The following is a 22,942-nucleotide window of genomic DNA, read 5'->3' on the forward strand; positions in this document are numbered from 1 at the left end:
TCCTTCGGAGTATTCTAAGTGACTATATAATACTTCCATCAATCCTTAAGCCTGAAGCTAATTTCTGTTTTGTTTCTTTCTTTTGAGGTCCAGAATTGTGGCATCACAGGACAGAACACCCAGGAAACAGTCAAGGATGTCACCTCTACGTACACTTGGCAGCTGGGTGAGCACCAGTCAGTCTTCCCAGCTCACTTGCATTCTATGAGGATGGTGCAACTGCATCTAAATTTAGTATCAAATATCATTGCTTTTTTTTTCTGATTGTTTGAACTTCTATTGTGGCTTTCGGCCTCAGTTTTGTTTACTAAATAACAACACATACACTGATATTCATACAATGCACATATACACACACATTCATACAATGCATGCTGAGACTCTTACATACACATGTACATACACACATACATTCACACAAATGAACACACCTACTCATACATGCACACAGGCACACAAAATGAGTGTTAATTCTAAAACCTAACTTCAACGGGGTTTTCTTGTCTCTTTGATTATGGATTAAAAAGTTTTCCAAACTCAACATATACACCAAGTGCTTAATATTAGTATATCTATATCAAATGGGCAAGCTGCTAACACCAAATGAATATCAAATGAAAGTTTGAACAATGAAGGCCTCCTGAATTGTACAGAGAAGGGGGTCAGTAGAGTGTGGTTACCAAAGTTTTCAGAGGCAAGAGGTAAGCAGCAGCCTCGTAGGAGTGTGAATGGGTAGTGGCCTCACTGCTGTTTTTTCTTAACACGAAGCCATGTGCGGTAGAGTTCTACCGTGTGGGGATTCAGCAGTTGGACATCCTAAGCTTTTTAGCAGGAAAAAAAAAAAAAAGATTTGTTGTTAGAGTTTTCCTGTCTGGCCCACAGTCAGGACAAATCTCTCTCATCTACCAGTCCCACAGCCATTCAGACCCAACCAAGTAAACACAGAGACTTATATTGGTTTTAAACTGTATGGCCGTGGCAGGCTTCTTGTTAACTGTTCTTATAGCTTAAATTAATCCATTTCTATTAATCTATACCTTGCCACGTGGCTTGTGGCTTACCGGTACTTTACATCTTCCTTGTCCTGATGGCGGCTGGCAGTGTCTCCTCTCTCCCAGCTTCCTGTTCTCTCAACTTTTCTCTCTGTTAGTCCCGCCTATACTTCCTGCCTGGCCACTGCCAATCAGTGATTTATTCATTGACCAATCAGCAACACATTTGACATACAGACCATCCCACAGCACCTCCCCTTTTCTTTTCTTAAAAAGGAAGGTTTTAACCTTTACACATCTCCAAAGTCAGCTTGGTATATTTGGGAATTTGGGCGTAGCTTCTCTTACTACTTCCTGCTGGAGGGGGGCGCTGTATCTTATGGGGAAACAAAGAAAATTTTAGGATCATGGAGTAGTCCGTGAGGCTGTATCATCTGAGCCAGTTGACTTGAAACGGTTTTGGATGTTGGATCATCTGGGCCATGGTGTCATCGGAGACCTTTCAGGGGGTCTTGGCTGGTCAAACCTGATGTGTCTTAATCTGGAACAGATCCATAGCCTCTGACTTTCTGTGGAAACAAAAGCAGAATCTCCTTTCCAAAGCAACATATCTTTATATCCAAATTTTGAAGTCAAGGTACCTTTAAAATATACATTTTGGCATAACTCAACAGCTTTTACAATCAAATGTTTTTCTTTAGTTACGAATATCAAAGAGAACATAATCCAGATTCTCTGTGTGGTAGCCATCTTTACGTGGCTTATTTTTTTATATTAGCTTGAGCCTATTGCTTTAAACTGCAGCCTTCTAAACCTGAAACGGCGCTGGTGCTGTGGCTGCTGGCTCCGCCCACTTCAGCTTCTCAAAATGGTGGTGATACATTTTCTGCCAGCTCTGGGAGCCATCAACTCTCAGAAATAGTGGGTCTATGCTTCTATCAAAGCAGCGTATAGCCCAGAAACCTCTTTTGTTTTGTACTAGCAAAGGCTAAATCCACCATGTAGCTTAATGTGCCACTTGCAGAGGCCTCATTCCCGCCATACTGCAGGTCGAGCGCGCACGCCAGCAACCCGCCAGTAGCTCAAACCGGCAGCTGCCGCTCATTTGAGAGAGACAATTAGGAACTGTTTTTAGCTCCGTTTTAGAATCTTTTTTCTCAGTTTTTAGGTGGAAACTCTTGCCCCACGTTGGGCGCCATTTGTTGTTAGAGTTTTCCTACCTGGCCCACAGTCAGGACAAATCTCTCTCATCCACCAGTCCCACAGCCATTCAGACCCAACCAAGTAAACACAGAGACTTATATTGGTTTCAAACTGTATGGCCGTGGCAGGCTTCTTGTTAACTGTTCTTATAGCTTAAATTAATCCATTTCTATTAATCTATACCTTGCCACGTGGCTTGTGGCTTACCGGTACTTTACATCTTCCTTGTCCTGATGGCGGCTGGCAGTGTCTCCTCTCTCCCAGCTTCCTGTTCTCTCAACTTTTTTCTCTGTTAGTCCCGCCTATACTTCCTGCCTGGCCACTGCCAATCAGTGATTTATTCATTGACCAATCAGCAACACATTTGACATACAGACCATCCCACAGCAAAGATTTGACTGGGGAATATATTTTCAACAGCTAGAAGCATAAACTTTTGGGAACCTTCAGACCTTGACCTGAGATGTCCTTCAGATACTGATCCCTGGTATTCACCCCCCTTCTCTGTACAATTCAGGAGGCCTTCATTGTTCAAACTTTCATTTGATATTCATTTGGTGTTAGCAGCTTGCCCATTTGATATAGATATACTGATATTAAGCATTTGGTGTATATGTTGAGTTTGGAAAACTTTTTAATCCATAATCAAAGACACAAGAAAACCCCGTTGAAGTTAGGTTTTAGAATTAACAAATGCTAGGACTTTTTTTAAATCAAACTTTTCCAAGATAGATATCATATGAATAAGCAAATAAACCTTGCTGGCAGATGTAACTCCTTTTAACTTCCTGTGTGTGTGTGTAAGCAATGTACACTGTTCAAGAGAAAGCTCTAAGGCATGACTTCCTCTCTTTGCTTCTGTTTCCAATGCCCACCATGGAAGCATTTCTTAATGAAGTTGCTCATCTGTTTTTGGGCTTTGGGCACAGTTATGAACAACCTGTACCCCACATTTTAGTACTTTGTACATGCTGTATTTGAAAGAGCTTGTTCACATATAGAACATCCCAAAACATCTACAAGTTCATGCGGTATGAAGTAACCTTTCAGGCACATAAGTGTTTGCAGGCCTTAGTTTCTCCATCTGTAAAACAGGAGCAAATCATACCTACTTCGTAGACTTCTTGTGGGGATTACCCAACTTTTCCATATGCTTGTGACTGAGTAGGTAATAAGTAAATGTTAGTTCCTGGGTTTCATTTATTATTTTCCTTTTAACCAGCAGACCTCCTGGGGAGTCCACAGTCCAGCACAGACGCAAACGCAAGTCTTTACAAGGTCTACGTGCTACAGTAGACCCTGGTAAAAAGAAAGGGCAGTAGAATCTGAACAGGGAAGTAGGGAAGCCTCAAAAGGAGAGGTGAACCTTGCTTTATTTCCTGAAGAAGAAATCCAGTTTCACCAAGAGAGGAAAGAAGTCGCCAGGCATAATGGACTGAGGATAGTTATCAGCACAGGGTTAGATGTGTGGTGGATTCATGGAGAGAGATGTGTGGGTTAGGGGTGTACTGGTGAGATGTAGAACTTCACTGTGTGCACACCTGTGCGTTTATAGATATCAGCTAGCCTCTTTCTTAGAATTTACATTCCAAAGTTAAACATCATTCTATTATTTATGACAAGCCATATATGCACGGTCCTTCCGTTACCACAGCCCGTCACATTCCCTCAACTCTGAGGCCCACTGACATGTCCCCTGTGGACAGATGCTTAAATGCAGTCAGTCTGCTAGCAAACAGGTTGAGTTATTGTTATGACATTCACATTGACAGCTACAATCACATGGCACTGGCTGATAGTGAAACAGAATTTCCCACACTCTAGTGATCAGACTACACTGTGGTCTTGCTTTTAACACCTATGCTGCTGCTGGACCTGGTGAGGAGGTGTGTGGTGATGACACTCAGAGAGCCCTGCTGCAGTCCCGTCCTTCTGGGCTACTGACCCTCTGTTCGGTCAGTGGCCCAGTTAGATTGATCAAATTATTTCCAGTCTTCTGCCCTCACTTGGCCCCCAAGGCTATGTTCAGGCAGTGGGAGACTGTGGCAGGATGTAGGGGCAGGAAGAGAAAGTAGGAGGCCACATAGTTTATTCCACTTATGTCCAACTTCTCTCTGGTTCTAGTGGTGGCAGAGATCATCTGTGGCCAACTCTTGCCAGGTGTCCCATCCTCTTGTCCAGGCTGTTCATTTCCTCCCAATGCCTCCTTCAGCTCCCTGTTACTGTCACCAGCCCTGGGGACCAGCCCTTCCCTCTTGGCTGCTTTTGCTCTGCCCACATGCCCATGCTGAGGCCTACACTAAGGATTCCCAGTTCAACCATTTGGAATAAGCCACTCCTTTCCCACAGAGGCACCAACCAATCCAACTCCTTGCTAGTCCAACCTTTATCCTGAAGTTGCTTGAAGGAAACAATGACATCATTTTAAAAAATTAGTTCTTTGGTAATTTCAAACAATGAGCTTTGACCATATTAATCCCCTCCTCCAACTTTTCCCAGATCCCTTCCCTATCTACTCAACTTTGTGTCCTCCTTTTTCACCTGTTGAATACGATTTGTGCTGTCCATATCCATCAGATGTCTGGCCTTCCCTAGAGCATGTTCTACTTCCCAGTGGAGACACTCATAGAAACTGAATCTTTCCCTCCCAGCAGCTACCAATTGGTAGTAGCTCCTCAGCTAGGGATAGGACTTAATGTCTACCTTCCCTCTTCATGTTATGATTTGGTCTGGCTTGAGCTTTCAAGGGACTTACACATTCTGTCATAACCATGGTGAGGTCATATGTGTAGATGGCTGGAGAGGCTTTCTTGTATTGCTTACCACTTCTGGCTCTTAACAGTCTTTCCCATCCCCTCTTCTGCAGTGATCTCTGAGCCCTGGAAAGAGAGGGAACATGAAACATAGATATTTTATTTTTGGTCTGAGCATTCCACAGTTTCTTATTTTCTGCACCTTGGCTGGTTATTGGCCTTTCTATTAATCACTATTTACTGCAAATAGACATTTCTCTGATGATAATTGAAAGAGTCATTCTCTATGACAGATAAGTCATTAGGGTATAAAGATATGTTCAATTAGCAGAATAGTAGTAGTAGGTTCTCCCCTAGGGGCTAGGACCTGTCTACCACAGGTTCTTGGCCCAACAATGGTACCAGGCATGGATTTCATCTTGCAAAGCAGGATTTAAGTCAGGAAGTGCTTGGTTACTACCATGATGTTCCTGACATATTGCACCAGTGAGTATGTCTTGCCAGGCCAGTTTTTATTGTAGATAGGTAAGATTTATAATTACTTTTCTCCTCTGGCATATCACCTACTAGTACTGTAAAAGCTAGTCCATAGGGATAACGCTTCTAGGTCAATACTAGCTTGATCTCTCCATATCCTATGACTCAGGTATGTGGTGTCTTTATCAATAGGGTCTTAACATTAAATTCTGAATGGTAATCAATATCTTTGTCAATAGCTTGTAACTTTTGAGGGTGTAGGGACCTCAATTACCAAAAAATCTGAAAGAGGAAGGGTTAAATTGGAGTGGATGGTGGAAGGACAGGGTAGAGGAGGTGAGGAATAAATATTAAAGGAGAAATAAATATCTCCGAAGACCTTTGGAAAAATTCACATGGGAGCCAATGGGAACCTGCCTACTACTGAAGAAGCTTCAATATTCAATATATGTATTGTGTGTTTATGCATATATATGTCTATACATATTTGCATATATGTACATATGCAGACATACCTATACATATGGATGCATATATACATACACACATATAACACACAGATATATTATATATGTGTATGTGTATAATATATATATATATATATATATGAAGAGAGAGAGAGAGAGAGAGAGAGAGAGAGAGAGAGAGAGAGAATGTAACTATTCTATAATGGGTCAACTGTGTCCTGGCTAGACACCACAGGCTAACACATAAAAACCCTAGTGCCAAGAATGAGCAATCTCCTCCTTTGGAGTTGTTGACATCATGTGTCTTGATATAATCTTTTAAAGATTCTCCCGGGGGCTTATATATTAGCTGCTATTGTTATTACAGTCATTGCTGAAGTGCTAATTGATGGTAGAATTAAGGAATGTTAGATTTGGAGAATGCCTAGAGCATTGCCTTGGACAACTCTTACATTTATATTCAAAGAAACTGAGGTCCATAATGCTTACTCACATCCACACAGCTTACAAGTAGTGAAGCTCAGGATAGCATTAGTCCATGTTGAAGAAGGGCCAGCTGTGTTTACATCCATTCTGTTTGACTTCTTTAATTAAGCTGTTGATTCCTTCGATGACCTCATCCACTTATTTTAGAAATGAGTTACGTAAGCCGGTCTCCTCCACGAACACTTTATTTGCTCCCTCTGAGAAGAGCATCACACTGTCCCAAAATAAGCACGCGTTCAAGAGAATACCCCCGTTTCATTGCTCCTGTGCCTGTGGCTGACTCATTTACTCCTGGGCCTGTGAGCTTGCGCTCATCAATCACTCATCCTCAGAAGAACTCTCTGCAACCGCTGTCTGGCCTCACGGTCTCCCACAGCAACACCCCCACCTAGGCTTCCCTGTTACCCAGTGGAGGCCACTTTCGGGTTCTCACCTCTGCACAGAGAACAGATTCAGCTTGTGAAGGCTAAAACCCTGAAAGCAACAGAATGAAAAGCAGACATTTTTGTCTTGTTTTGTTTTTGACAGACATCAGGTTTTCCTAGATTTTAAACAGATACGCAAACAGCAACACATTTCAGGGGGATGGACCCAGGACAAGCAGTCAATTTCCTTCCCAATCTTAACTATAAGAGGCTTAAACATCATTCCCTGCCCCCTCAAAATGATAGCAAACTTTAAATTACCTTCTTACCATGACTCCTCAACACACACCAGCTTGGAACCATAGCCCCCTGATCTTATGTCACAGAATGCCTGTGTTTCTACGCTGTCCAAGTGAGTGGTTGATTTGGGGGCAAAATGTTAGCCAAAACACTTGTTTCACTGAGTTAACAAGTCAAATCAGGTAAAGCAGGTGAGTTGGGAGACCAGTGCAGATAAAGCTCCTTGTCCTCATGTGATCTTTCCCCTCAGCTTCTAGGAGGCTGCCATCCTCTGGGGGAGGGGAGAGGATGGCAGGAGGTGCCACAGCAGCTGCAGGTGTAGGCCAGGCTTTCTCTCGGCAGCAGCGTCGTCATCCCAGGAGTCTTTTCCCTGGCTACCTGAGCACATTCTTAGTGCTTGAAGCAAGCCACAAACACATTCACCCAATCAAACTTAGAAGTTGTAAGGAGAAAACTGAGACTTGGACTTTCTACTGTGTTATTCTTAGTATGTAATGTGTGATCGATTTTTATTATTGTGATGGAAACATGGTATCAGCATTCCTGACACATTTTGCACAAAGTCCCTCACTAGGATGAAGAGACAAAGTAGTAACAGGGTATTAAGAAAGGAGGAAAGGCTCTCTGTGATACAAACTATAGGTTATGTGTTTATACATCCGCTCATTTAATTTTTGCATGAAGTAAGTGAGGTTTGTGGCGCTCGTGTCTGCATGGGCAGTGGTGGAGGATGTGCACAGCACAAAGGGTCTGATAAAGTAGAAAGGCATTGGGATTCAAGTCCATGCCCAACATTTGCAAAACAGCCTGGAGGAGGGGGAGGCAGCATCTTTTTCTAATTTGCACATAGACATTGTAATCCTTTGCCTTCTTCCAAAGTGGTCTTTCGGCAAAGATTGGCATGAGAAAATTTGGTGAGAAAGCAAAGGGAAGCAGTGGATGGACAGTTGGGCTATGAACAAGAAAACTGAGCAGAACTGCCTTGGTTAGGACCAAAGGGCCTGGGTGTCTCTTCCTTTCCCTCCCCTAGCTCATGAGCTAAGGGTTACTTCTGGAGTGTTAGCGTCCCAGTACAGGTGGGGATCAGAACTCTGACTGAGCCCAGCTGTGGGGAACCATTCTTGAGTTACAAACTCCCTGTAGGTAATTTCATGAGAACAAGAGTCATTCATGGTGGCCTTGCCAGGAAGAATATTCAGGGACATGGTTGTCTATGTGCAAGACTTCATTCAATTCAATGACATCTGTCTTTTAACTGCTCCTCTCAGAGAATGTGACTATAAGAATGGCAATTGTCATTCCTTTAGAAGCAAAGTATATGGGAAAATATTGGTTCCAGATGTCTAGTGATCCTACCACATTCCAAATGCCAGCCACCATTACTGTCATTTACATAAATTCTGTAAGGAATAATACCACTTTAAAGCATACATTGACACAGACTGACTGAGGAAATCTGGGTCCTTTCTTGGGGTTCTCAGTCTTATCAATGAACAAATTTAAGAAATGACTCAAATGGAAGCTCACTGACAATTTTATTAGAATTTAAAAAGAGAAACACCCCAAGGCAGGCAAGCTGTTGATCTCAGTAGCTGGCAGAATAGAGGAGAAAAGGGAGGAAAGACATGCCTTTTGAGTTCAGTATGGAGGTCTATCATTTGATGCCACTCAGCCACATGGCAAGAGGTAAGGGGACACTTTAGAGAAAGAACATTCTTATTTCCTGGCCAGCATCCAAAAGAAAAAAGGAAAGCTTGTACCACCAAGAAAGGTGAGCAGATCCAACAAACATCATGGCAACCTCGTGGTAGCTTGTAAGGACTACTCAAGGGGCAGGAATTCTGGGTAGGAAAAGCATAGCATCTTACTTAATGAATCATTATTCTGTTTCTGTAGCATAGCTCAAAGTGAGCCAGTCTTCCTAAGGGTGGTCCCTTCTTCCTGAGGGGTGGTCCCTTGGTCGCATGATTGACCCAGTCCAGCTAGACTGTTAGGTCCTCACCTAGGTCAGAGATTCTATTCTCTTGACCAGAAGAAATTTTTCCTTAATAGGTTTCCACGGCTTCTCTACTAACTTTCCCTGCATGTGATGTATAGGCTTTTCCAGCAATGTCTGTCTCCTTGAATTTGTTCAGTGTAAAATACATTGCCCAAGTGGCTAAACAAAGTCACAACTTCCAGATCTTGGACATTCCTCAAGGCTTCTGTAAGACCCTGTTTACCTTCTAAAAAAATGAGGAAATCATGGCATGGCACAAAGTGTTACACAGATTTAATATGTGCCCTGTGACTGTATATATGTCATAAGTATGAATGTACCTATGTGTGCTTATGTGTATGTGCTTATTTGTACATATGGGTGAACAAGTGTCCAATGTTTGTGTGTTTAGGTGTTATGTATGTACATGTGTATATGTATATGTGATACATGTCTTATACATATATATATATATATATATATATATATATATATATATATATATATGGTTGCAGGGATTTATGTATCCTGATATTTGGTATGATGGACTAGTTTTATGGCAACTTGACACAAGCTAGAGTCATCTGAAAGGAGGAACCTCAAATGAGAAAATGCCTCCATAAGATCTGGCTGTAAGGCATTTTTCAAATTAGTGATTGATGGGGGAGGGCCCATCCCATTGCGGGTAGTGCCATGCCTGGTCTGGTGGTCATTGGTTCTATTAAGAAATCAGGCTGAGCAAGCCACGAGGAGCAAGCCAGTAAGCAGCATCCCTTCATGATTTCTGCATCAGCTCCTACCTCCAGGTTCCCTCCCTGCTTTTAAGTTCCTGTCCTAAGTTCTTTCAGTGATAGACTATGATATGGAAGCGTAAGTCAAATAAACCCTTTCCTCCCCAACTTGCTTTTGGTTACAGGTTTCATCATAACAACAGTAACCTTAAGACATGTGGACATTTATCCACCAGCATGGCATAAGCTGCCAGCCCTGTGAACTCTCTGCAGTCCTGTGCCCTGCTTAGACACAGAGATGATGCCTGTTACCTGAGACAGCTCCACCTCCACTCCCTCCCCCGACCCCTGCCAACATACATACCCTGAGCTATTTAGGAGCAGTTCCTAGGTAGCATGAATTCTCACTCCTGTGTCCTTTTCTTTATGCTACCATGTGATGACTCAGAAACTATCACTCTGGTTCACTTTGTTGTTTCATATATAATAGGTCTTATTTTGTGCTAAGATAAAAGAGAGAGATTGATTTCAGTTTTAACCAGATATGTTATATGTGTATCATTTGGGGAAAATAAAAAAAACTGTATTTTTAATTTTAAGTGTTTTTCAGCCATTTGTGTTTCATCTTGTCAGAACTTTCTGTTTAGTTCTTTACCCCATTTTTAATTGATTAATTTGTTTTCTTTACATTCAATTGTTTTAGTTCTTTAGATATTCTATATACTAACCCTCTCACAGATGTATGATTGGTAAATAATAACAATAACAATAACAATAATAATTTCTCATTCTTTGGCTGCCATTTTGCTCAAATGCTGGTGCCCTTTGCCTTACGGAAGCTTTCCAGTTTCACGAGGTCCCATTTATTAACTGTTCCTTGTGGCTGTGCTATCGGCATGGCTGTGCTATCGGCGTTCCATTCAGAAAGTTCTTCCCAGTACCAATGCGTTCAAGCATATTCCCTACTTTCTTTTCTGTCAGATTCAGGATATCTGGTCTTACGTGGAGGTCCTTGATCCATCTGGAATTAAGTTTTGTAGAGGGTGACAAATTCGTATCTATCTCATTCTTCTGCATGCAGCCCTCAAGTTTGACCAGCACCATTTACTGAAGATGTGTTCTTTCTTCAGTGTGCATTTTCTTCTTCTTTGTAAAAAAATTATGTGTCTATAGTTTTGTGGACTTATGTTCAGTTCTTCAAGTTTATCCCATTGGTCAAAGTGTCTGTTTTTATGCTAGTACCACGATGTTTTTATTACTATACCTCTGTAATAAAATCAACTTGAAATCTGAGATGGTGATACTTCGAGCAGTTCTTTTATTATTCAGGATTATTTGAACTATTCTGGGGGTTTTATGTTTCCATATGAGTTGAAGATTGTTTTTTAAAGTTTTGTGTTGGAATTTTGATGAGGATTGCATTGAATCTGTAGACTGCTTCTGGTAGAATGGCCATTTTGCTAATATTAATGTTACTGATCCACGTGCATGGGAGATATTTCCATTTTCTGGTATCTCCTTCAATCTTAAAGTTTTTATTATACAAGTCTTTCACCTGTTTGGTTAGAGTCACCCCAAGATTATATTATTATGAAAGGTGCTGTTTCCCCTGTTCCTTTCTATGTCTGCTTGTGATTTGTAAATAGGAAGGCTACTGACTTTCGTGTGTTGATTTTATGTCCTCATACTTTGCTGAAAGTATTTCTCAGTTATAAAAGTTCCCTGGTGGTATCTTTAGTGTTTTTTGTGTATAAAGTCAGACCATCTGCAAATAAGGATACTTTGACTTCTTCCTTTCCTATTTGAATCCCCTTGATCTCCTTTGGTTGTCTTATTTCTCTAGTTAAGACTTCAAGGACTATATTAATTAGCTATGGAGAGAGTGGACAACCTTGTCTTATTCCTGATTATAGTGGAAACACTTTGAGTTTCTCTCCATTTAGTATTCTGTGTCTGTGGGCTTGCTGTAAATTAGGCTGAGGTAAGTCCCTTGTATCCCTAGTCTTCCCAGGACTTTTATCATGAAGGGGTGTTGAATTTTATTAAATGCATTTTCTGTATCTAATGAGATGATCATGTACTTTTTGTCTGCTTATGTGGTAAATTATGTTTACTGATATCCATATGCAAATTAAAACTACTTTGAGGTTTCATCTTACCACAGTCAGAGTGGGCAAGATCAATAAAACAAATGACAGACAACACATGCCAGTGAGAATGTAGAGAAAAGGAAATGTGTATTCATTGCTGATGGGAATGCAAACTATTTGTATAATTCTTGTAGAAACTGGTGTGGAGCTTCCTAAAAAAGCTGAAAATTGTCCTACCACAAAATCCAGCTATACTACTTTTGAGAATATACTACATCTTACTACAGATATGCTTGCTAAACCATGTTCATTGCTGCTCTATTCATAATAGCCAGAAATTGGAAACAGCCCAGATATCCATTAACTGATGAATAGATAATGACATGGTACATTTGCTCAATGCAATATTATACAGCTGTTAAGAAAATGAAATTATGAAATTTACAGGTAAATGGACGGAGCTAGAAACAATCATCCTGAGTGTAGTACCCCAGAACCCAAAAAGACAAATATTACCTGTGGAGGTTGGCTTTTAAGCTTTAGATATGTGTATGTGTTTCATTTATAATAACTACAGCAGTTATGTAGCTAGTAAGAGACCAGGGGAGAGAGGGATTCTTCCAAGGAAGAGGAAATAAAGTATAGTATTATAAAGAGATAAAGGGGGGACTAGTAGGAGGATTATATGTGGAGGTGATTGGGAGGGCAGGGTAAAGAGGAGTACACAGAGAGGAATAACTAGTGCTACAGCATCTTGAAAATCTATATAGAAACCTACTACTCCAGAAATTTCCTGAAATATGTGTATGTATATGAAAGGGATTTAAATAGAGTCACTATGAAATGAGGGAGACAGTGTCCCCACTAGACACCTTATGTCACCAAGTAAAACGTCCATTGCCCAGAATGGGTTACATCTTGTTGTTTATTGGTTCTTCTCAGCACCCTGATGTTAAGACCGAATTCCTAAAGACACCACTAACTTACGTCATCAAACACAGAGAAATTGAGCTGGTGCCCAAATAGAAGTTTCACCCCCCATTGACTAATGCTCCCAGTGGAAGGCATTTTGTAGTCTACTGGAGGAGAAATGTAATCATCAATTTCACCCAGCTACAAGCCCTAAAACCTACCTACAACAGAGACTTGCCTTCAAGGCATACTGGTGTAATAGTGGCACAAATGTTATAGGAGAACCAACCACCTTTTGACTGGGTTTAAGGCACAATCCATATGACTTAACCCATGCCTGCCACTGCTGAAGTGGCCATGAACCTGGGACTAGGTAAGTTATAGTCCTAGAGGTAAACCTATTATTATTATTACTCTGCTAAAGAAACATAGTAATAAAATGAATCCTAATGACACACGGCTGTTTCCATAGATCAGTGCTTCACTAAGGCCTTGTCAGAGAAGCTGCTTCTTACAATATGTGATAATTAACAGAGAGGTTTGCAACTGGACAGTGTGCAGAGAATGAGAGACTTTGGAGCACTCAGCTCTGAATGGGATATCTTCATCAAACCCCTCTCCTCACAGCTCAGGGATCTGTGCAGAAGAGAAGGAAAGACTGTAAGAGCCAGAGGTGGAGGATGAGTCCAAGGAAATCGTGTCTTCCAGACACAACAGGACTGATGGATGCACTTATGAGCTCACAGAGGCTGTGACAACATGCACAGGACTTGCACGGGTTCATACCAGACAGAAGTCCAGCACTGAGAAGGAAAACTGGACCTAATTCCCACCCCTAATCAAGAAGCTATTTGCAATTGATGCCTGCTGGGAAGGTGAGAATCAGTTTTCTCCAATGGAGTGTCACTGAGTTTATCAACCACACTCCTGGGAAGGCCCCATGCCTAGGAGTAGTTGACCAACACAAAACAGACTCCATGTCCCTTTCCTCATGTGTGTATGTGCATACTATTTGTTTTGTTTTGAATTTTTTTCATTGATTTTCTTTTTTTTTAGTTTATCTATTTTGATTTTCTTCCTTTTTCTTGATTTGTTTTTTGAGAAAGAGGGAGAGAAAAAGAATAAGAGTGAGTAGGGGGAGAGGAGGATCTAGAAGGAGTCGGGGGAAGGGGAACATATGATCAAAACATAGTGTATAAAAAAGTTTTAAATAAATTAAAAAAAAACAACTCTACGCATTTAAGTAGAAGACTCTCCTAATTAATTAAGTCTTACTTCCCATTTGAGTGGTGAAAATACCCCAACCAAAGGGACAGAAGAGATTTGTTCAAGGCCACCCAGATTCTGGTCTCTATCTGTTTCTTCTGCACATAATGCTTCTATTTTCCCCAGAGTCCATCAAGCGCTCACTATGAAAGCTTGGAAGATACCCATCACGTGCTGGTTGATCTCTGTTCTTCTAACATGGCCTTCACCACTCTTTGCCCTGCCTTGTGTCAAAGCTAACTTCTGGCCACCACTTCCATTCCCCATTGCTTCCAGCTAATGGAAGCAGGAGTGGGGCATTTGTACCCCACATTCTTTCATGTGGATTTCAGGTTCGACAGGAAATAGGCTCTTTGAGAATGGCCATGTGGTTGCTGCCGTTCCTTCTGAATTGCTGGTTAGTGTAGACAAGGGTGAAGAAGTTCCCCATCACTGCTAGTCATGGTGGTTCCCCCATCACTGCTAGACCTGGTGGTCCATGCTTCCCAAGGCCTTCCTCCACCCTGCTTTTCTCTAGATGCAAGCTGTCTTTTCGTTGAAACGGTCAGACAGTACTAGTACTTCTTGTTGAGACAGAGGCACACTGAGGGTCTCTTACTTTGAAAATAGATTAAAACTGCCTTCTCAGGGTTGAATGCAGGTCAGATCACACCATGTATACGATTGCCACATGTGACCTAGATGAACATTTAGGTTTTGTTTGAGTTTGTCTGTTTTTGGAAGACAGGGTCCCTTCCTAGTTCTGGGACTTCACACATGGACACCATACCAAGCTGAAGACCTTTTTTTTTAAACCAGCATCATATCATGGTTGTTATCTCACTATATTTTATGTCTTAAAAAAATGTCATGGAGACATGCTACAGATTCTTCCAATCATCTTCCTCCACCTCCAAGGAAAGCCAGTTTGGTATTTTGATAAAAAGAGTCTCGAAGTATTCATTTGGAGAAACTGAAAATTGGTCCCTTGATCTAGATGCAATGTGATGAGACCTCAGTCATCCTGGGTTCCCACCTCAAGAAGCTGCGGCAATTGATCTGCAAAGGGTGCCCCGCCTCCCCCATTTCCACCTGTTACTTGAAAGCCAAACCAGAGTGACTCACTGGCAGCCTAATTCAGCAAAGAAGGAAAACAAGTTCTTAATAGGTGGGGTGGGTGTCCTAACCATGAGGCACTTAAGGGTTTTGGGTACCAAGAGCAGCCCACGAGAAAAGGCAAAGGGCAAGTCGCTGCTGCAAGAAGCCCATCTACCAATCGCTATTCTTTGAAGATGTCTCTTCCCCATTCCCACTTCAAACTAGTCTCATTCCCAAAATACTGATCCTTAGTCTTCCTGGGACTTCACTCAGTATCTTGTATCTCTTTAGTAGAAATCTATTCAACTCAGCCAAGTTCTACTGAGACCTCCAGCATGCAGGCGCTGTCTAAGATACAGGGATCCAAAAGTAACTTGAAAGGTCATTTGTTCTCTGTCAAAATATACCACTGTCATTATCTGTGAAATTACCTGATTAATTAGGATAAACATTTTAAACAGCCTGTTAATCAGAGGAGACCCTTCTAGCTGGCATTGGCTGTGCTTTAGTAGTGGGTAGAAGGGTAGATTTTTGGAGCTAGTCTGCCCTGTATTTAGAATTCAGTTATAGAAGACACAAGCTATGTGACATTGAGGAGCTGGCCACCTCTGGACCTAGTAGTAGGCTGGAAATTGTTTGATAAAAGACCCTGTGTTCTCCCCTCAGTTCTGTGCTCACTGACTTAAAGTCTCCTAGATGTAATGCCATTTCCATTTCTGCAAAAACTGGCCACAGGGCTGCTTCTCTTTGCCTAGAAAGTCGGTTGTGAACATTTAGCAACATACTCTGCCTCTGCCTATATCTTTTCACCTCTAGAATGAGAACAATATGGAAGACATGCATGCTACACAGTGTTTGCTAACTGTATGCATAAAATCATTTTTGCGTGATTTCTCCTAGCAAATATTTAATCATTCCAGGAAGAGTACCAATGACACACCAAAGGAATGATTCCACCCAAGTGTAACTTGGTGAACCCCGAGTTTATTGAGATTACTCATAGGAGCACAAGTGTCTCACAGGCCACGCCACTGGAGAATTTCCTCTCCACCAATGGTTACTGCCTCCATACCCTTGGGAGGGTCCTTGTGAATCTTGTATCCTCCTGAGCTCCCCCAGTCTTATGTATATCCTTAGTAACAGGGGTCTTCCTTTTTCCTCTAAGAGGGAATATTTCGATTAAATAAAAATAGCTGTGCTACAGACCTGCTCATATGACTATTTTAATTGTGGGTGGAGTTTCTCCTCGATATCCTTTTGACTATCTCAAGGGGAACCAGGTATCCTAGATATTGCAGACTCTTCTGGTTAAGAGGGAAGATGCTTCCTATCACATCCAAATTTCCCTAAAGATTGGTTTTGTAAAAAAAAAAATAAATAAATAAATAAAAAATAAAAAAGAAAGAAAGAAAAAGAAAAAAAAAGAAAACCAAAGCAAAATACAAAAGCAACCCTTTGCTGGGGATGACTCAGCTTCCTTTGGTAAGACTGTGACCGACTCTGCTTCCCAGGAATCAGAAATGATTAGTGACGGATTGAGACAGAATAACCCCGTTGACCTGGGGTGACCATCAGACTGCTCAGGAAGGAAGGAACGTGTTGATGAAGTGTTGACCTGTAACCACCGGCACAGGTGTCCAACCATTTCAGTCCTGAGAGACTGGGATTGAATTTCTAGGGTTGCTTGAGAGGGCTCAGGACATGCTGCAGGGTAATAGGAAGGACATGGGGTGAGGAAAAGGTTTCTACCACGTTACTGAGAGACACATGATAGCTCAACAGGGAACCAAGAGTCAGGTTTAATATTGTTGCTGCCCCACACTTAATAATTGAGGTCAATGGTTTATCAAGTCCTTCCAGAGGGCCACAAAAAGGCCACGCAGCAGAGCAGAAGGCAGCAGGAAAGGCTGAGCTGTGGGAAACAGAATCAGAGTTCACAGAAATCTGCCTGCTGGTGTCACAAGGAGGTGTTCCTCACAGACTTGGCCCCAGGCTTTGCACTACGTTGGAATGGCTACTTTTGTAGGTCTTGAAGAACCTTTGAAAATGTGTCCTTTCACACTAGGTTAAGGCAGTCTCCTGGAAGACAAGAGTTCCATTAGCACAGATGCTTCAATTTGATGAATTCCCATGCATGGTCTAGTTAGAATTAGAAACAGCACAATGGTTATGCTTTAGATAAAATGTGCACGCAATGAAAGGGGAGCAAGGTTGGGGACCTGAGGCATATTTGGGTCTGAGCAACTGCCCTGGAACCTTGGAAAGAAAGCTCAAGTCTTCCACAGGAGAATTAAGTGTAGGGTTTAAGGTGGCACAAACCGAGGCAGGGAGGCCATTCAGTATGTGAGGTGGGAGTTCCCCGAGATGGTGCACAGGAAGCTCATGGGACACAGTTTCTCTCCGGACACTTTGCCTATGCTAACTGTTAAGCTAGAAAACCCAACAGGAAAGAAACTTCGGATAGCAAAGGCAGCAGAAACGGGAAGGGCATTCAGAGGGCAGTCCCTATGACGGGCTTTGTGGCCTTGTTGGTGGTAAAGAGGGTGTATTTTTGGCCTGTGGGTCTTGTGAGCAGAGAGAGATCAGGAAAGGGAAGCTGAGCATACAGTCCTACATAGATTGGGGGCTAATTGCACTGTTTGTAAGCAAAAATTTGTCAAGGCTTTCCAGCAACCTTGAAATTGCTGGCATTAGTAGATAGATGTCCTGAGCCCAGAGGAAGACTCTGTTTCTTGGCACTTCGAAGGCCAACTGCCCTTAGGAACAGAGGTTTAGAATGTTTCTGAAATCCTTTCAGCCTTCTCTCCACCAGCCAACATCTCCTGATCACACTAAATCACAGCTGCCGGGAGAACAGTTGTGAAGATGAGGCCCAGAGGGGCCCACACTGCATCTCTTTGCTCTGTCTTTATCAACTGACTTCAGATTAGCCAGCGTGATGCTGTGAACTCATCTCCTCTGGTCTATTTTGTGTTCTGGGAAGTAAAGCATATTCAAATCCGAAGGACTAAGTACCAAGTTGATTTTCTAAAGACACAAACAACTCTGACCTGTCACTCATTCTACTTTGGATCAATGTGTAGAAATTATTATTATTCGCATCTTTGAAATAATAAAAGCCAGTGGTTGATGCCCAGTGAAATCATTTGCAGGATCAAAGAATGATGCTCGGAAAATTCTGACAGTAGGCTCACAATGAGAAACATTGATTTTCCAGGGCCCATAAAGATGTGCTAACCATGGAAAGTCTACAGCAAGGTGAAGACCTCGTTCATTCTAATGGATGGCCTGTTCACATCTCAAATTGGGTTCCTAACACACTTGAGTATTTGTTCAGCTCTATCACAAATGGGCTGGGATACAGCTCAGGGTAAGTGTGTGCTTCATAGGCACAAGGCCTAGAGTTCACTCCCTAGCACCAAAGGGCAAAAATTCCTTATATTATAAATGTACTATAGTTGCCTTTATGGAAAGAGGAAGATGGACTAGTCCATTTGCCTTGGGAGAACGCACAAATGGATGGGAGAATTTATTTTTGTAATATCTGTTTTCCTTTCAGTCTTATAGTAAAATGCATGGCTAATTTGTGTTTTGTTTCTCCAGTCATTTCTTCTTTTTGAAACGCTCCTTTGGAAGAAGCAAGCCTATCTATTGACATTGAAAATGAGCCATATGAGAAGTGTTATTGCTTTCCTTTTGAGGGATTATTTTTGTTAATTTAGTTTTGTTTGCATTAAGTCTCAGCAACAGGAAGATATGGACTTGCGGCATCCACGGGGATATAATCCAATGGAAATGTAAGTCCCTTGTTTGTCTGTTAGTAAACACCATGTGGAAACTGACTAAACTCTCATAGGCTTTCTAGAAAGGTGGACTGTCAAGTAGTTTTTTTTTTCTTCTTTTATTTTTTCTTAAAACTTATTAGGTGTTTGCATTTCAGGATGGACAAAAAAAAAAAAAAAAAAAAAAAAAAAAAAAAAAAAAAAAAAAGGCCGATGGAAGGCCCAAATTGCAAATTGACCAACTATTGTTATTGTGAAACCATGAAGCTGGCCAGGAGATTAATCAGGGCTTGCAGAGGACTTCCCACACCTATATACTTCTATATACTTAGACCACATTGTCAAAGAGGCCTACAGGCTGGCAATTGACAATAGGTTAACAATCCTCTAAGAATAAATTGCAGATCAAGGAAACCAATCATGGCCACATTTGTGCAGATGTCAATCAGTGGGCATAGCTAATAACATATAAACAAGAAATATCAAACTTTTGAAAGATGTGAAGTCTTGTCAAACATTGGTGATGACATACTATGAACTAATTTAGAGTCATTCGGTCCAACACCCCCTTTCTCCCATCCTTCGAAATTAAAGGACTATTTCATATTCTTAGATTTATTTTAACTCAATAAAAAAAATTCGTTCCTACATCCTCAGCACCAAAAACATGCGCAAACACTGACCTGGGGGTGACGGACACCTGTTGACTGGAAGGACTCCATCAACAGCGTATGTGGAGAATTTCAAGCTAATTTGATTAGGATATCAAACCAGCATGCCCCAAATCCTGCTTTCTGTTAAGGCACTTGCCCCCTTAGGAAGAGAAACAATCTAGCTTCCCTGGCCTTCTATTTCCTTCTCTGTAAACAAAGGGATAAGGCTTTATCTGGCTGTTTCCAGTTCTGTGAAGCAGAGAGGTCAAAGTCATCTGACATTGTCAAGGGATTGTTTTTCTGTTTGGGGAGATACTGGGTTCTGAGCTTGCTTTCCCTTCTTTGAAAATCCTTCCTGCCTTTCAGGTCCTCTCCCTACCTTTCCGCTGCTTTCTCCTTGCCCGTCGTCCTCGCCGTCGTCATCATCGTCACACAGCTGAAGCTGTAAAAAGGGAAGGAAGCTGCATCTCCTGGAAGCTGTGTCCTCCTGGTGCTGGTGTGTGTTTTCCCCAGCCGACTTGGTTGGAGGACAGCGAGGCTGTCTTGCTCCCTCCCTGTGTGTCCCCATTTTTATGGCTTCCTCTGACTTACATTTTCTGTTTATTGTAACTGTAAATAATTTAGTTTGGTATCCCACATAGGGTAAAAATTCTACTAGTGTGTGCTTTCTTTTGAAATGCTGGACATTAGCACAACCCATTCAGTTTCCCTAAGACACATTGCTTCAGCCGATTGCTGTATGGCTGTTTTAACTACTTCATATGACTAGTAATCATGTGCCTAAAGGAAACAAACCAACCCGAGATGGAATTCAGCTCAGCAAATGTTTATTCAGTATCTCTCCTGGGCCTGGTTGGGGTGCTAGGTATAGAGAGGATAAAAAGATGAGTGTATCAGAGCCTGCGACAGAGGAGGCCGGAGAAGGTGGGTGAAATTTTGCTTACATGCCAGTTTACTTGTGTGCCATAAGAAGGGTAGAGTGAATTCAGAGAAGGTGGTAGGTGGGTTCATTGGTAGTTTGTTTGGTGAAATATTCGAGGTCTGTAAGGGGGAAGTTTTTCAAGCCCTGGTGTACCTGGGTGGGTGCACTTCAGACCTTCCTCCTTCGGGAGTGTGGAGCCATGGAAGGGTTTTCCTGAAGGGTTTTCCTGATGCTTTGGAAAGGTGAGCAGCAGGAGTTGGGGGTGGGGGAGCAGTGAGTAGGCAGGCTATGGGACTGGAAGAGACTTCTCCTGTCCTGCTCCTGGTTGAACCACCTCTTGCCAATCCCTACTCAATGTGGTTGCAGCTCACGGCTATAAAAATGTGTTGACCCAAGAGGTTTAATATTAACCAAAGTTATAGTCAATGTCAATTCAGAGGATTCAAGAAAAAAAAAAAAACCCTGATGCTAATAGAGAAATAGAAGTCAATATTTGTAATGTGAGTCACAGGCTTGAAATAGAAAAGTAAAACACATCAGCGCTGCAGTTCCCAGCGGGCCATGGGCTACACAGCCAGCAGATCTGCAAACCAGGCTGACCACCATCCAGGTCTATTTTAAAACCTCCTCTGGCCCCTTCCTCTTATTGCTAAATTCCAGAGGCCGCTATTCCGGGGAAGCTCACCAGATAGCCAGCCCTGGTGACATCATGGCTGCTTTTGAGTGGGTCAATGGAAAAGAAAGATTTTTTTTCCCTCAGCTGTGAGTAACCTTTCTCTCTAGTGACGTTACATGGAATTAACTTATCACGATTTTATTTTGTGATCCACATTTTACTCCACAGTGGCTGTCATTGTTTTAGGCCTAATCTTTTGCTCATTGCCTACTTGAAGAAGGCCAACTGGGAGAGAGAAACAGCAGGAATAACCAAAATGATAAATGGGTTTGTGTTTGTTAAATGTTTGATATATTAATACTGGAAGGGGGCATGTTGCCCTCTCAGGGACTCTGACAGATGGGGAGCTTCTAGAACTTTCCTTCATAAGGCTATCTCCATAGCTTTGTATGAGGTAGCTTTGTCCTGGCTCTGAAGTCAATCTTAAACTGAGTATTTCACTGAAAAATTCTTAAAGAGATGAGGGAGAAAAAGGACAGGCTGCCATGAACCTACCTAGTGAATACAGGGCTTTGCCCACTGTGGAGTATAATGTCCACTGAGAAAGGCAAAAATGAGCAGTTCTTCATCCAACATATTGAAATGCCCTAGGACCAGATAGCATCTTCTCATAGAACAACTCATTAAAATTTGAGTCAGGCTTGACATAGTCTTAAGCTGACAACTCAAACTATCACTTCAACAAATCCTCTGGAGGCCTAAGCAACGTGTGATACCTAATTGTCTCTTGGTCCCCTTTTATTTGGTATCCAGGAATCCCAGTTTTCAATGCTCAGCTTGGACAAAGTTGTCTTAAAATAGAAGCTATGCTACCTGGTGATGAGACTAGAGATGGCCAGGCAAGGAAGAAACACAAACAGTTGGTTATAGTTGAGCCAGAACAGGGATGCCTCCAGCTGATGAATCAAGGTAGGCAAGCAGCCAACATGTTGTGCCTTGAAGTTGGTAATTTTTCTTCCTTTCTAGTACAGACCTCATCAAGGCTGAGTAGTTTATCTTAAGTCACCTATCCCTGACCCAGCATCTGCTTCCTCATCAGCATGATGGAATGGTCACAACCACATCTACTCTTCACATGTTTGGAGAGGTAATTAATGCTTGCCAGGTGTTTTGAGATCTTTGATAAAAGATACTCTACCTACCCAGGGTGTTATTATATTATTTTATTTTCCTCTTTAGAGCCAAGATCTCGTCCCTGATAATTTAGAAATGAGACAAATTAGTAAAATGTCAAGTGTGATGAAGGTCACCTTAACAAATGAATTTCTGTTGAATTATGTGTGCAGGAAGTGGGAAGCCACAGCTACCTTCAGATTCAACTATCAGGTTACTTTTCAAGATTCTCTTTAAACCTCTTTAAAAGTAATAAATTATTAAAGGTGGGCTAGGTGCTTCTGTTGTCCATCAAAAATGAACTTAGTAAGTGGCCTCAGAAATGCTGAAGCTACACATGAATTTTTTTGCAGATTTGTTTCTGTTTCTGTAGAACATTCTGTATCTCCGTGGCTGGCAGACAGGATGCATAGCAACTGGTAATTTCAGTGTATTATACTCATGTGAAAATTGGATTGTAACCAAAATGCTTCAGGATAGTATCCTCCTCTTACAAAATACAGAATATGATACATGTGACATGTAGGTTAAGAGAGATTTTATTTCCCCCCAAGGAAGAAGCACTGGCCTGAATACTTGCATGGTTATTATGGGATACTTTCATCATATCTTTCGAAAGAAAGGTGGAGATGACCAAAGGGCAGGAGGTCAAATCCATAATAAGGTCCGCGTGAGATGTTAATTAACATGGAATGTGGA

General features: G+C 41.8%; 1 long non-coding RNA gene across 1 annotated transcript in view; it reads right to left on the reverse strand.

Moving 5' to 3' along the window:
• Positions 1 to 22,942, reverse strand: part of LOC128101973 (uncharacterized) — a 70,069-nt gene that overhangs the window by 21,700 nt on the left and 25,427 nt on the right. Inside the window, exon 2 of the long non-coding RNA XR_008215280.1 lies at positions 5,019 to 5,074. This is a non-coding gene — a long non-coding RNA (uncharacterized LOC128101973). The remainder of the gene's footprint in view (positions 1 to 5,018; positions 5,075 to 22,942) is intronic.

This window comes from Peromyscus californicus, unplaced genomic scaffold (genome assembly GCF_007827085.1).
Source record: "Peromyscus californicus insignis strain IS unplaced genomic scaffold, ASM782708v3 Scaffold_7__1_contigs__length_154581171, whole genome shotgun sequence".
NCBI classification, from domain to species: domain Eukaryota; kingdom Metazoa; phylum Chordata; class Mammalia; order Rodentia; family Cricetidae; genus Peromyscus; species Peromyscus californicus.